Raw genomic sequence first — 16,669 nt, 5'->3', positions numbered from 1 at the left:
TGTAGCCTGATATTAAAAAGAGATTGAGAAAGCTAATAGCCCTCAGTTGCCTTTTTTTGCTGTGCCCTGCTGAAAGCCAGCACAGAGGCTTTTTGTTGTGGTCAAAAAGCCTGCTTTGGCTCTGACAATACAGAGGAATGATAATCATAATTGAATAAATGATAATGCAGTCGTGCCATCTTGGACATGGTCAGGTCTCACTCTACAGGGGACACCTTGAGTTGGCATAGTTACATTATAAAAAAATGAATTACCCACAATGCAGAGGTCCTGGAACACTCCTTGATTACTGCTGCATATTCAACAGGGAGCCTCAGCTCAAGTACAGCTTTCCAAAGGAAAACTCTGGTCTTTGTCATCATCACACACATACATAATTTCCCTCCTTTGTGGCTGTGGAGACAGGTGTGCTCTGTTCAGCCAAACCACCTTTCACAGGCAGATATGGAGAAGGACATTACCAACTTCTCTTGTCTGTCAGCATGTAGTGAGTAGAAGGAAAAGAGGGGTTAGCATTCTTTTGGAAATGATGCAAAGTACATCATTGGTTCTTTGATTGTCAAGACACCTAAAATCTGGAAAAATTGAATAACTACATGTTCAAGGCAGCTTTGTACCTGTGTGCTATCCTTAGGGTTTAATGAATTAAAGTAGAGAATTGCTTTTGCTTGTAGCTGCTTCTTTAAATCTCCAAGAAATGGCATCCAGCAAACATTAGGATCACAAAAAATTAGTCTTGGGCAACCTTGATATTCCTTTTTCCCTAGAAGCATTGCCAGGGAATGAAATTTAGAAATATTGTTTCAGCCTTGTGCTAGACCTCTGCAGAGGGTGCACATTGCTATTATTATTTTGTTTATGACCCTCATTTTATAGAGCAGTGCTGTGTGCTATTATAAGAAGCCAAAAAAAGGCAATTCCTACCCAAAAATGTAAACATATTATACACATAGTGCAAAACTCAGACAAAGCCAATACATCTCATCTTACATTTTTTCCAAAGGTTTGTTGAAAACAAATTAACTTGCACTGCAAGAGTCAATCTTCATTTTAGTAATTGCTTTCTTTGTGCCTTGTTCCAGAGAGCCTGTGTTTTGGCTGCAAAACTGAACAAAAATGATTGAAAACTCTGGTTACAATGAGGAAAAAAGTATTAGTTCAATTAATGTTTGTCATATTGAGAATCATATTGAAGTCATATATGACTTTATAGTCATGAACCCATCAAAAAAGCATGAAAAGAGTGGAACTGTGAGGAGCATCTGTAAAGAGAATTGTAATTTCCTAGGACTATGTGCATCAATCCTAGGTAAATTTCCTAAAAATGTTTTTGCTCCTTCTGTAGTATTTAATAAAAATAATATTGCTGGTGACTGTGCTAACTTTAGAGAAATATTTTACTTTTGCTGGTATGATGAAGAAATCAAAAGTAAAGCATCTTTACCAAAGTTAGTTACCACAACAATGAATTTGAGTAGATCTTTCATGTCCTTCAGTTCCTACAAAATAATCAAAGTGCTTTTCATTTACTGTACAGAAACAATGAGAAATCTTTTGTTATCTTTTGTTGCTGGTCTTCCTGCAAGAACAAAGTTTATACACCCAGAGCTCTTGTTATAGATTGCTTCTAAATAGTCAGCAGGAGGAGGTATATGAGGATTTGAGGAGCTTTTATCATGTGAATGGTACAAATTATAAACATGTCCAGTATTTTTTTTCTAGCAGCATTAAACCCCAAAATGACAGAATTAGTCACTAAGTTATGATATGACCTCTTCAATTACAACATTAACAGTGGAAGCATGCCCTAAAACCCAGCAATGGGGCAGATCTCAAACAAGTGACTGTGTGTCAAGTGCAGTCACTGCACAAAGAAAAGGTGGAGAACAGAATATCCTAGAAAATAGCTTCATTGTAACGGTATGTACTGGAAGGGGAATGTTCTACACGGTAAAATGAGTCACAATCCCATGGCAATATGATAGCTTGCTCCTTGACTTTATTTTTAATCAGCCCACTCTATTCCTAGGCAACATGCTCCCTCTTGAGAGCTATAAATATGAAGGATAAAAAAGGGTCTTTTACAGAGCTGGTTTGCCTTCAAGGTTTGCTTTTGATTAATGACATAATTGCATTCCTTCAAAGGATACTATGTAAATAAGATTTGCCTTCTGACATGATGGAGTGGGGAAGGATTTAAATAATTTCAAATATCCTTGTCATTGCTGACTTTTTATGACTTTGACTTTGTGGAAAAATGTCTGGTTGAAATCTTAGGAAGCACCTGAGGTGATCAATAACAGTCAGGGACCTTGAAAAGTAATGAAGAAACCAAAAAAATATCTAGCTTTGAAATTCCTAGAAAATTGGTTGGACATGCTCATGGGAATGGAGTCATTAAGAAGACACAGTCTTTCATCAGGCAGTCAGTCATTACATTCCTGTAGAAGTTTGAGGTGTTATTTGCTCTAGCACACGTGCAGCTGAATACTTGAGGTTAGCTCTGCAGACTTTCAAATTAAAGCAATACCTGCTTATCATGCAGTAAATGGCGATGAGCGAAAAATGCTTTTGGTGCCACTGTTTTATTGAAAGGTTGGGTATAGTAAAACATTCATTTATGTGAATGTTTTACTATATAGAGCAACATTCTAATCCATATTTTCCAAATACAGTTCTTTCTCTCAGTGGAACAGAGAGGAAAAGTGTTTCATACTTTGTCAACCTAATTTTTCAATTTTTTAAAAAAATGTTTTGAATAAATTTGTTTTGTTTGAAAATTTAAATTCTGCTCCAGGTAGAAAATTTCTTTATTTTCAGCTTATTCTTTCTTCATCCTATTTCACATTATTGGAAAATAAATAGTGAGAAGCCACATTTTCCTTCTAATGTAAAAAAAAAAAAAATTATTTTATGAGAAAAGCATTCTGTTCTATGATTTTAGATCATTCCATTGGTTGGTAGCACAGCTGAGTTTGATCCCTTGTTCAAGGCTTTCCACCAGTGACTTTAAGTCATGCATTTCTATTAAATATACCCAAGTCACTTTGTACTCCAAAAGAGAAGCTTGTTGCATTGACAATTTACAGTCACATCCAGAATTTGCTTAAAACCAGGAGAAACATGCTGTTTATGGTAGCTGGATTGTAACTGGCACGGGACACTTCCTATAAACCTCTCCCTTCCTACACTGATAGCAAACAGTATTGCAGATGTAACACAGAGGTTTGCTGTTGATCCTGATACTTCAGTTTTTGGAAGTATTGTTATTATCATAGACTTTCTAGTTGCTAGAAAGACTGAAAAAATCACAGATAACAGAAAGGGGCTCAACTCCTTCGTGGTTTTTGTATTAGTGAGGTTTATGTTACAAACACATTGCTAGATTTCTGGCATTGGACTTGCTATTATATAAGAGAGGAAAACATATGGTTTTTATCTGTAACACAGGTAAAGCCCCATCTGCTCTAACTCCAAAAGCTCTGACTGAAAGCATTTTGCTTCTCAATACTGTTGACCTGCTGTTGGATTAATTTGAAATACTACTTTTTCCCACAGTGTGAGATAAGCCAAGAGACTAAAAATGAATGAGCTGTATATTCTTCAGGTCAGGTTAAGCACAGTATTGATTGTTTTCTTTTTCTATATGTCAGTGCTGTGCTTCCGCATATATCTCTAAACTCTCAGATGTTCAGGAGCAAACACAAATGAGAAAACCCAGGAGTTAAACTCTGGGGGCCTGGCCTCCCACAGCATATATTGACAGGACAGGACTTCTTGCTGCTTTTTATGTCTGAGTGAACATTGATTTTGATGCCTTACCTCCTGGTGGGCTCCTCTAGGCCACTGAGCAGAAGCCCTTGCTTTTACCAGCAGGACTCTGTCCCCTACTAACTGTGCTAATGAGGAATGGCAGAGGAAGGAGCACAGCTTAGAGGAAGATGCTCTTGTGGGGAGAAACCTCCTGGGTTCTATTTTTAAGGATAAATGTTGTCTCTCCCTTTAGAGTTTTCTTTGCTTATTTGCTTTCCAGAGCTCAGGCCACAGGCTGCAAGGCAGATTTGATGTGGTTTTAGTGCAGCTAATTAAATTAGATTCGTGTTGGCCTCACTGCAGCTCCTCGCTCTGTCTCAGGCTGGACTGGTCAGCTTGGGGTAGTCTGCATGGGGAACATGAAAGGCATCAGAAGCCAAGGTGATGTCATCAACATTTGGGTTTTCTGGGTTTTCAACCCTCAGAGGAGCAAACCACACAAAATCCCCAAATCCATATTTCCTAAGCTTGTGCCTCCTTTGTGACAGGTGGATACAGGACTGCAGAGTTTTACTCAGAAAACTCAACCGCTCAATTGCTTTTCAGACATTTATTGTCGGCTTTTTTTTGGGAAGGATACCATTGTGAGTGACAGCTTCTGGCAGATTGGAGGCATCGGAGGGATGCCACAGATATGTATGGAGTTGAAGTAATCACACATTATTTTTATTGGAAAATTCCATGCCCATGGGTAGCAGGCTACAACCTCACACTCAGAGAAAAGACAACATCCTGGGTCCCAAAAATGATGATTCCAGTTGGCTTGGTGCAGTGACATAAAATGTGAGGGAATCTTGACTTTTCTTTGATGGTTGAGAAGAATCCTAAAAGCAGTTTCAATTTTGAATTTAAACTCTTCACTAGCAACAAACCAGAAAATAACTTGCTAGTAAGAACAAAAACCACCCAACCACAATACCTTGTTTGACCCATTTAGTTTGATAGCGCTGAGTTTTGCAATCTATAGAAATTTTAACCCAGGGAAAAAGTATTCTATTAGACAGAAACAAGCCATTCATCTATACTCTACATAGCGAGGGAAAGTAATTGCCAAAGAAGCAAGAGAAGGGAATTGAATGGATCATGGAATATGAGCTGCCAAAAGCAGGAAGAAATGAAAAGTAAAGCTTCACATTCCTCAAATAAAAGAGAAGTCACAAAAGGTATTTTTATAAGCAATTAAAATCTTTCATGAGAAGGAAGAACAGGTGCACAGATCTGACAGTTCGTGGTGTTTCAGGGTGAATAAAAGTACTGACTGGTCAGGTGGCCTTTGCTAAATGTAAATCTCAATGTCTGAAGGATTCACCAGCCATTGCTTTCAGTGCAGTCTTAAGAGACCATTATTATTAAACTTTTCTGTATTGTTAAATTTTTCTGGAGGCTAGTATATGGTAAGGAATGTGGCACACTCAATGCGTTGTTTCTTAGCCCAGTTATCTATGAGGTTGTTTTAGAAATGACTCTTGTTGACTGACTCAATTCTTTCTAGGATGACTTGCTTTTCAAGGCATGGGATACTGTTTCAGGTGGTGGCATTGGGCATGGGATACGCTTCCAGCCACCCAGTGGTTGCTTCCCCCATGGAAAGCGCATGGTAAACTGGCCTTGGTGGGCTTTTGGGAGTGACATGTGGCTAATCTGGTTATATTTCCTCCCCATATTTATATTTCAGCCAGTGTCCTGTCTACCAAAGAGGTTTTGGCCATTTGACTTGCTAAATTGCACCACATATTTCACTTTTATGAATAATCTATGTGATAGTGTGATCCATGTCCACCCTTTGGTCATGAATTCAGCTACATGTTCCATCTCTTTCTTGATGGTTTAAGTGTGTAATGAGCCCACCAAGCTATAAATAATTCCAACTTGTGTTACCCATCCAGATCTACTTGAACTACTTCAACATCAGCAGCTTAATCCACCTGAGGGTTGTTTTGATGCTCTTCAGTGGCCCAACTCTTGGGTGCATGAGCATCTATATGAAGTACCTTCACAACCAGGTTCTTCACTTGGGTAGCAGTATCTTGCCCCAGTGTGGCAGCCCAGATGGGTTTACTTCTATGCTGCCAGTAACTTTTCCCATTGCTGCAACCATCCCCACAGGGCATTTGACATCATCCCTGGGTCAGTGTATATATTCAGTATTGGTCATTTTCCTCATTCAACAATAACTAAAGCCAGCTGGATGGCTTTCACCTCTGCAAACTGTCTTGATACACCTTCTCCTTCAGAATTTTCCATACGGCTATGGATACTTCCCTGCTATGGATACTTCCCTACAATATGGCAGGATCCATTAGTAAACATGTGTCACCTCTTCTTTGGTGACATCCTGAATGATCACTTTCAAGATTTCTGAATGGCTAAGAGTACATAACCCTCCATGTAACAGCAATTACATGATGTGCAGAGGAGACTCTTCCTTTGAACACCAGCCCAGCACCGGCAGCTGTGTTGCCAGGGGGAACTGTGCTTCAGTTCCAATTACTTCTGAAGCAGCTAAAACTCTTTCATAAGCTGACAGTAGTTTTGCAGTTGGAACATAGAGGGCCTCTTTACCCCTGATTCCAAAAACTGGGGGTCAATCTTTACTCTTCCCTGGTGTTTTCTGCCAGAGAATTTAGATGGGACCATTAAGACAGGACCCTGGCTGCTGTGTAGACCACATTTTTTTGATCTTGCCCTATCCAGAGTGCCTGAGGGCTACTGCATGGACTATCTCCTGTTTGATATGTGCAAAGGCTTATCATTGCTCATGACTCCATTTGAAATCATTTGGGTCACTTGACAGAGAGGGCTTACAATCGGACTGTGATTTGGAATGTGTATTCTCCAAAACCCACAATGCCTAAAAAAGTCCGTGTTTCCTGGTGGAGACACAACTATTTTTTTATTAATCATATCCATTGGGTTCTGATGATTTTGATCTTACGTACCTCTCTCCACTTACCTGGGTGACATAACACCTTCTTTGAAGGGATATTTTTCCTTCACACTTAAAGAAATCACCTAAAGAGGCTGAGGACTTGAGTCCCTTTTTACAATTTTCTTTTCAATACTCCTTTGCCTAGAAAGGTATCCCAGCTGCTCGGCTTCTCTACCCTCTAGTTCCAAACTATTCGCCCTATTATCCCGGCATCAGAGCAGCCAGGTAAAAATGTGCTCACCTGGACAGCGGCTGAAATCTCTCTGCATCTCCTGCAACTCACTCAGGGATATGGATCAAGTGGTCACCTCTTGTTCTGCCTCTTCCTGCTGTTCTTGTGGTGGCCTTGCTTTATTCTCCTTTACTAAAGGAGCTGACTTTCGTGGCCATTTCCTCTGTGTCTAAGGGTGAGACACTAGTGTGTATTCCTTCTCCAGTTCAGCCACAGTGCCAGTCACAGGGACTGGAGTAGCTCCTGTGCCTGCCATTCTGTTGTCAGATCCAGAGGTCTGTTTTTCCCCTTGGGGGTACTGAATAGTTGAAGAGGGCTTGGTAGGCACAGGCCAGGCCCCAGAACGTTGCAGTGATTAGTGTTACTCTGGAATGGCAAGAAAGACGGAATACTTATTCCTAATATTTTGCTAGCTGTTCTGGATTCTGCACTTGTTCAGGAATGAAGTTCCAAAGCACTGGATGTGCCCACTGTCCTATGTACTCGCCTATACTACCCCTCATGCCCTACTACTTACAGCTGTCCAACCTTGGGGCAGACCTCTGTGTGGTGTTATTGAAAAGCCAGATCTGGAACACATTCAGAGGAAAAGTAATAGGAACATGTTAATTTTTACGTCCTAAGGATATTCAGAATTCTCAAGAACTATTTGGACTATCATGGGTGAGAAGGGGAAGATGGAGATATCTTCCCCATAGATTAGGTTTCTAAGGAGAAAATGTGAAAGATATAATTATTAATAGTTTCCGGTAGATGGCTCTCAAAGTACAGAAATGATGGCAATGCTGGGCACAAATACCAGCTGAGCTCCATGATCAGCAATTCCATAATAAACCAGTGTTACAAAGTACAACATGATAACCCATAGCCAAGTTCTCATGCATTATAAACAGCACAACAGGGTGCTGCAAGTAAGGCGCTACATAATGCAGCTTAAATAACAAGCTCACTGTCTTTGATAACAAATAAATCAGTATTGTTACTTGTCACAATTAATATAAAAATGCTTATAAAAAATTTGTTCTAGCATGTTCTAGTCAGGTTTGTCATTGTCTCAAAGTGTCAGGCCCCACAAAGTGCCAAACAGGGCTGTCTGGTTTAATCCTGGATGGCAACTAAGTACCATGCAGCTGCTTGCCAAAGCTCCCCTGAGCCTTCCTGATGGGGTGACATTAGAGCAGTTTAGTAATTGAAATAAAGTATAGCAACAACAACAACAGCAATAAAACTTGCAATGAAAATGGAGACAACAAAGAGAGAGAGAGAAAGCAAGAGAGAGAGAAATGGAACCCAAGAAAGACAAGTGGTGCACAATACAATTTCACCTGCTGGTCAATGCCCAGCCTCTCCTCAAGCAGAGCCTGGGGTCTCCCAGCCAAGGTATAAACACACCAGTTTATACTGATCAGGATGGAACAACTCTCTCCAGGATGGAACAGCCCTCTGACTAGTTCAGGTCAGCTGTCCCAGTTATGTCCCCTCCTGGCTTCTTGTGCACCTCCTCACTGCCAGTGCATGGGAAACTGAAAAGCCCTTGAACTCAGAGTAAGCACTACATAGTAGCAACTGAAATGTCATTGTGTTGTGTGCTTTATTTTTTCCCAGGCGAAAGAGCAGCTGAGGTGTTGCTACGTATCTTTATCTCTTCTCTAGAGTATTTACATCAATCATATCAAGGTTTGGTCTTGATTCTTATATTTAGCATCAAATTTGGATTTTCCAAGCAGCTACAGGACTTTCAGGAAAGCAGGGCATTCCTGTCTCTGTTATTATTTGACCTGCTCCCTCTTGTGTTAGCAGCACTCTGCTTGCACAACATGACCATTAGGCTTTTGTGGGTTCTGGGAAGAGTGCTGATTTACAACACACTATTACTTTAGGAATAATTTTTCAGAGAAATTGCTTAGAACTGTAAATAATGAATGCTAGACAACAGGCAGGTATTAAAAAAATGCTTTTATTATTTGTAATAATTTGACAGAATTTTGGGCGTGAATCCTGGCTAACTGATGCTTTGAAATTAACCTCTAAGTTAAAATGAATTCCAAGACTAGTGATGGTGTGACAATTTCAGCCAAATGAGCTCGATTTTCCTCTGCTGGTGAATCAGCAGGTGCTGGGTGAGGCTGTGCTTTTCTTCTTATGTACTAGCACAAACCCAGCCACTCTTGTTTTACCCTGGAAATGTTACTCTGGAAATGTTTTCCCCTTAATTGTAACTTTCTTTATTCTATTAATATTCTTTATTACTTCTAAATTCATCTTTACCCTTTTACCAAGGCAGTTCCTGGCACTTGCATTTGCTTTTACCAGGCTTCAGTGAGTGCAGCGGGCACTGGTCTTTGCTGTGCCACTTGAAGAGCCTGCATGGGATGGGACATTTGAAGGAACACACATTCACCCTGAATGTGGTCTCCCTAGCTGGGGAGCTTCTCTCTGGGGGTGGTTCAGAGCACTGAGCACTGTGACAGGTGCCGTGTTGTGGGTTCCACAGCGCTGGAGACAGGTAGTCAGAACTCCGCAGGACTAGTCCATGAACAACCTGGATTTGCAGCTGGCCCTGCTCTCAGCAGAAGGTTACTACAGAGGCTACCAGAAGTCCATTGCAGCGCTTTCTTCTTCACTTTATCCCTTCCTCTCTCCCTTTCTCTTGTTCCCCATCTTAGTCTCTATTTCTTTCTTCACAATGGAAACAAAACTTTGTATTTTCCCCTCAACCAACTAATGGTCAAAACTACCATTTCTTAAATTCAACATTCAAATGTGTTGAATAACTACAGAAGACTGGGCCCTTCTTTCTTCTGAGTTTTAATTCACTGGCAAAAGATAGCTGAAGTTACAGGTTTTTTATTTTCCAAAGTCACACTTAAGACATTGCACTTCATGTTTATGAAAAAGCAGAGTTTTGGTACTGATGTGTAACTGGTAAAGGGCAACCAGTATAATTAAACCATGGAAAGAACATAAAAACACAGCCAAAGGATGTTATTATAGGTCACCTCTCGTTTGTAAAAAAAGGTTAGTTTCAAGGAGAGACATACAAAGATAAACTCCAATCATCCTACTAATAAATCTTTGCCCTAAAAGCTTTCCATGTGATATTTGTGTGTCCGCATTTCAACCTTTAGGTCTGAAATACACTTTTTTTCCTAGTCAGCTTGTTAGCTTGAGTTCTGAACAATTTACTCCATGGATTTAAATCCTTTTTTCTGAGATGTTTTTGGTGTTAGCTCTCAGTGACTAGATTGTTTTGTATAGGAAGGTACTGGAATTTGTACGGATTTCAGCAAACATATTCAGCACACATCTAGCAAACTCTTGGAATATTTCTCACACAGGTGTGTATCTGTATAAAAACTGTGTATATCTATACAGTTTTCTGCTAGAGAAAAAAATACAGCAGGTGACTTTATTACATCAGTTCTTGATTTAATAACTAGACTAATTTTTTAAAAATAAGATTAACAATTTCTTTGGAAGTTCTACTGCCTCAGATAAATTCATTAGATAGTCCTAAACAGGGTTTCATTTCTCAAAAGCCTCAAACTTCATTTTCTTTAATACTCTAATAAAGAGAAAGATATACTCCAAAGGAGCTTTGTAACAGACTAAAAATTATAAAAACAATTTAACAGGGAGATTCACCCTAACCAGTCTGGTGATTATTTTAAAGGTGTTCTAAAAATTTCTATTTTAAGTAAATACCAAGGAAAGTTGAACAATGCTTTTAGGTGTAGAGAGATTATTCCTTTTGACAGATAGTGATATAATCTGAGGGTTCCTGTCTCCTGATTTTAAAGATGGTAGCTGTGCATTTTGGATACTAAGTAATGCATGCATTTAATAGACAATTCATGAAAATAAAGCCCAGCATCTGAGAAGAAATGCTATGGGAAAAGTCTTGTTGCTGTTGCTGGCCATAGGAGTACAAATAGATTCCCTTTTTATTGGCAAGTAGTTGAAATCAAATTAACCTCTCCTGTTGTGGAGAGCAAGCCCAAGTGCATCTGCCTGTCAGATGTTCCAAGGTGGCATTTCCTAGCAACTAGAAAATGCTAATTCACGACATTGATTAAATTGTCTGTGCTAGGCCAGGCCTCAAAACTGCCTTTTTTATGCTTTGCATTTATTTCTCTATAAAGATGCAAAGGAAGGGGGTTATTGCTGCAGTTCAAATGGCGTAAGAGTGTGGAACATCATGGAAGTGGAATATAAGGGGGAAGAAGAGGATGCAAATGTGTTGAAAGCCAGATGAAAATTTAATAATGAAAGGAATGTTGGTGATAGGATCAGTTTCTTAAAGAATATGTGGTTATATAATATAAGATGGTGAATAGTATAAATCTTCAATCCACTTAGATACACTTCAATACACTTTTCTAGAAATGCAAAGTAATAAGCACCTTTATAAACAAACTAATACATAAAAACACACAATAAATACTTTAAAAATAACTGTCGGCAACTCCATAACATATAAATCAGTCAAAATCATCAAGCTGTACTAAAAATGTAAAAATATTAAGTTTTCCAGGTGCCATCACAATATACGTTTCTTGGAAAGGCCCTCTAAACTGGCCTTGTGGCTCCACTGTTTTTCCACATAGACTGGTTCTTCCAAGCTGACACAACCCATTTCAGATTGTGGCATGTGTCCTGGTTTGGAACAGGTTTGTGAGGGAACTGTCACCCTAGGACAGCATGTGTCCCCAGCCAGCAATTGAGCACCATTGGGGCAGCACCACCTTCTCAGCTCTGTCTGAAATCCCAACTCACCCTATGGCAGGGCAAGTGGGAAAGTCCAAGAGGAGTGGAACTGGTGGGATAGGACTCCAAAGATTTAACAGGATCCTGGGGATTGAAATGCTAACACACATAGCTTTTCAAATGTGACCATGTAAAGTACTGATGAAGTTTACCAGTGGGACATGTCAAGTCCCAATGAGGTCAACTTTTCAATGAGGTAACCTACATTATACCAGGAATTGCAAACCATCAATAAGAAAATACACATTTTTTGCAAAGCTGGCATCCTGCCAGTTGCCTTTTCCTTCAGGGAATTAACTGTTTGCTGTTGACATTAGAATGACTTAGCTCTAGCTATGAGCTCTGACTGTAGCCATGAGTTGGAGGTCACAGAGAAAGGATTGGGGTATCAGAAGGAGCAGATAACATCTCAAGAAAGTGAGATTCTGCTATGTGCAAGTGCCTCTGATGATAACAGAATTTAAAAAAGGGGGAAAGCCTTTCTTCCTCTCACCAATTATGACACTGGCAAAAGAGAAACATTTCCACTAGGCTTTGGTAGGCTTTCATGGCTGTATTCTCTGGAGCATGCAGCTGCTTTCATTAACACTAAAGGAAATAACTCAGTTGCAAGAGGGGAGAGGAGAAAAGCTGTTGTAAAAGGAAATGTAGGATTTGTCCCCTCCAGACATCTTTTGAAATGTTCTTGGGTTTGAAATTGTGTACATATCAGAGGCTGTTAGTTACACAAACACAGATCAATCAATGTTTTCTTAAATAAAATCATGGGTCAGTGACTCGGCGGAATTCAAGCATTATTTTCCCCCACTGTGTGTAACAGATTCAGAAGTGTCCTTTTTTCATTTTAAGCACTTAGTGATTTTAATCTTAAGATGCAGATAAGTAATTTAAATAATGCATCATATCTTTGGTAGAAATAATTATTCTGCTTCATCTTCATTTACACTTTAGTTGATCAGTCAATGGCTTTACCCTACAGAAAATTCACGCTAGCACCCTCCTGGGCCCAGTTTCCTTTGGCTGCAGTCAGTCACTTTTCAGAGTGGCTCCTTTTTCAGGGAAATCTTGAGCAAGGCTGAGCAGTGCAATGCATAAAGCCACGTGAGGATTTTCTTACACTGCTGTGAGTATGTGTTTATATTTATATCTACATATATATGTGGTGACTTGAGCCTGGTTATTTATCAGTGCACATCTATTGAGCCCTGGGATACGCCACTAGTGACTAGCCTCCAGCTATACTTCAAGAGAAGCAGCGTCCCCCCTCAGCTCCCCCTTCATCTGCCATGTGAATCACCTCCTCACAAGAGAATATGAGGTTGGTAAGGTGTGATCTCCCCTTTACAAATCTGTGCTGCTTATTACGCTTTCTTGCACTTGGAAATGGCTTTCAGTATTATTTGTTTTACTGCTTTCCCAAATGTTGAAGTAGAGCCAAGCAGCCTGTAGATCCTTGGTCTTCCTCTTTGCCATTGAAAAAAGGAATGATGCTGTTTAGTTTTGGTCCTCTGGAACTTGCCTTGATCACCATGACCTTCCCAAGACAGTAGAGAATGGCCTTCCAATGACATCAGCAGCTAACTCACATTTTCTATAGTCTTCCTTTTGCTGTTGTAGAAACTTTCCTTGTCTCCCTTCATATTGCTGGATTTTGCTCTAGATGAACTTTAGCTTTTCTTATCAGGCTTTATTCAGCTCAGCTGTTATTTATTGTGGGTTTAAGCTTATCTTAAGCTTTCTTTTGCTTTAGTGCTTTCATTTTTATTGTCATAATTAAAGATTTAAGAGGTAGTTACTTTAATTCACTTCACACCACTGCTTGGCTTAAAGAAATAAACTGCATATGGTATTTCAAGGTGTGCCTTTACTGAACACTTCTGAATGTCGATTCTCTTCCAGCTCATGTCTATTTCATAACTGATAATGCTGGTATCTGAACCAAGGGAAAACATCAAGGGCTTAGCTGTGCTTGTGAGAACTCTGAACTCTAATCTGTGTTTCTAATGATCTCAGCAGTGTGCTTCTTTTATCACAGTAAAATGTGACCAGAACATTCCTGGCCTTCCTTTTCTTTTTGTTACATGGTGATCTCGCACCGCACATTTCATTTTTACTTTACATTTACCTTGAATTCTCTGTGCATGTAAACACATTAATTACACAGGGAACTGAATGCATGCTTACAGTGATCATTGTCCAGTGCAGGCAGTTGAGGATATCACCTTGAATGACTCCTGAAAGAGAGAAGACATTCCATCGTTTTCTGTCTTAAGGTGTAGGTTTTATGGTGAACTCTCCAACTGAAAGAGCCAAATGGCATTAAAATAGGGGATGCAGTATGCAAAGTGTAGAATATATGAATGTTCCGTCAGCTTCCACGGGGAGCTGGGGAAAATTAAAATCCTTATGACTCCTTATGAATCCTGTGCACACTAGGTTACATGAGGAGCCCTTATGCTCTCAGGGCTCCTCATGTAATGCAGTGTGCACAGCTGTATTCATTTGGACTCTGGATGTAGCAGATTTCACCACACTTGCTCATTCTAAGTAGCTCTTACAGGACTAGGACCATTTATTTCAAATATTTTCTCCATACATGTGCAATTCTTACCACAGGAAAACTTAGAGAATGTCGCTTGTCAGCTTACCTTGAGAAGGAAACCTAATGTGACAGCTGAGGACAAGCCACATTTACCTGAGCAAAGGGTTTAAAAGCTATTATTTAGTGTGGAACATCTAAATAATAGCTTCCCATGTGGGGAAAGGAGCTACCCTCCAATTGGAATGGGGCAGGGTGCTGGGGATCTGTTGCACAAAGGATCAGAGCAGACAGGCTCAGGATATTGCATGGCATGAGTGTCACCTGGAGAGCATGGGAAGGCAGAAACAGCTCAAACCCCACCAATCCAAGGGGCTGAAAGTCCTTGTGTCTCCTGGGAGGGAAGTTCACAGTTGAAGTAAAGAGAAGAAGCTGGAGTTTTCTTTATGATGTTTCTCTCCCAAAGAAAAATACCAGACTATTTCCTCAAAAAAAAAAACCCCAAAACTCAGGGTGAAAATTTTCCTTTAAGCATGAACAATTATCAACATATTCATACACCATCAAGCTTTATATCTCATTCTATTCTGTGTTTAACTCTGTATTTTACTTGCCTGTTTCTCTTTAGTTCTAGTGAATTTCTGAATACCTGTCTGATTCTAAAATGTACTTTTTCTAAAACACTATGCCAGCTCCTGCTTAAGTTCTGTGATGCTGTGTAAGGGTGGAATACAACAAAAGCACAAAGCACTGGAAACAGTGGAAGAGAGTTGAAAGAGGCTCACTGGCACTGCCATTAAGATTAAAATTTCATAGCAGTGATGGCTGGCATAATAAATCTCTAAATTCATTTTAACCCTAAACCTCTCCAACCTTGACATAAATACTAACAAATAATTCTGTATTTTCAGAATGATTCTCAGAGGACCTAGAATCATCTACTTAAAATTCAGTACAGCCACAGAATACATAGATTTATTAGTCCCATAACTAATCCAGCTTATATTAAATTCTCAAACAACAATTCAGTCTCTGGATATTTTCCAATTTTTTTTTTTTAATTTTAAAAAAAACAGGCTTGCATAGGCCAAACAAAATAGCACTGATTTTTCATCCCATCTAAAACAAACCTTAGTAAGTTAGGAAATCCAGAGGAGTTTAAAATTCTTTGAGGTTCACAAGAACTTGGAAAATTCTCAAGATGCCTGGAGCGTCATGAAAATTTTTATTTTGTAAGGAAAATAAAAGGGACCAGCTCTTCAAAAACTAAATTTGTGGACCTGTATGGATGACAGCTTGCTGATATATTTTCAAGGAACATCCAATTAAATGGTCCTTTTCAATGTGCAAAGATTGAGTTATACAATGAGAGTTGAGAAATCCATAGGTATTCTTTAGTCTGCTACAGTTCTTCTTAGAAATACAAAGCAACCCAAAAGAGTGAAAATACAGTGGTAGTCTGAATGCAGTGAACATCACCAGGGGGTTAGTAAAATACAGTGATCTGCTTCAAGGTTGGCTCCTTAGGCTTGGATGCAGGGAGATTATTTGATTCCTTTGATGTTTGAAGCATATTGGGCATAGCAAGCCCAGCTGTGGGCAGATGCCTGTGCTGCAAGGAGCTGTGGTGTCTGGGGAGCTCAGTGCCTCCCTGCCCTCCACAGACTGCCCCAGGCTGTGGGGTTTGGAGCCCTTCCCGCTGTGCTCCAGGCAGCCAGCAGGGCTGGCCTGCACGGCTCTGGAGAGGATCTCTGTCCTTCCCAATTAGTGCTTGCTGACCTCTCCCCATCCCACATCCTGTCTGAGATCAACAGTTCCTCCCACATCTCTCCTGAGGAGCTAGACCTTCTGTTCTGGGTGCTTTTCCTTGCAAGAGGCTTTCAAACCCCTCCAAGAACCTGGGGAACATCCCACCCATACCCTCAGATGGGTGTCTGCTGGGATTCAGGGGCATGCGAGTGAGGGCAGCCCCTGTCCCACTGGTGATGAGGGAATAAACTCCCTGAAGCTGTGGGGGGACTGTCCCAAGGATAAATTTGAGCTAATCCTGCCTTATATACATATCCCACATACTCATGGTGGTTTAGCTGTTTGCAATGACAAAAATGGATATATAGCAAGATGAGAACTGATGTGAGCAAGTGTTTATATGCTCCATATAACATTCAAGACCAGAACCTGTTTTGTTTCACAAAACAATCTCTCAGAGAGAGAAGGCATGAGTCCCTAAGTTAGGGGAATGAACCAGGATCCTCAGGACATCCAGGAGCACGTTGCTGAACTACTTTACTCCTCTTCTGACACTCAGGGTGAAGCTAGTGAGAATACAAAGTAATACTACAAAGCCAGGCACAAATCTGCCTTGTAAACTACCTTTGCAGTACCTTTG

Source organism: Fringilla coelebs (assembly GCF_963513975.1).
Source record: "Fringilla coelebs genome assembly, chromosome: 1".
Classification (NCBI taxonomy): Eukaryota; Metazoa; Chordata; class Aves; order Passeriformes; family Fringillidae; genus Fringilla; species Fringilla coelebs.
This window is presented reverse-complemented; position numbering follows the sequence as displayed.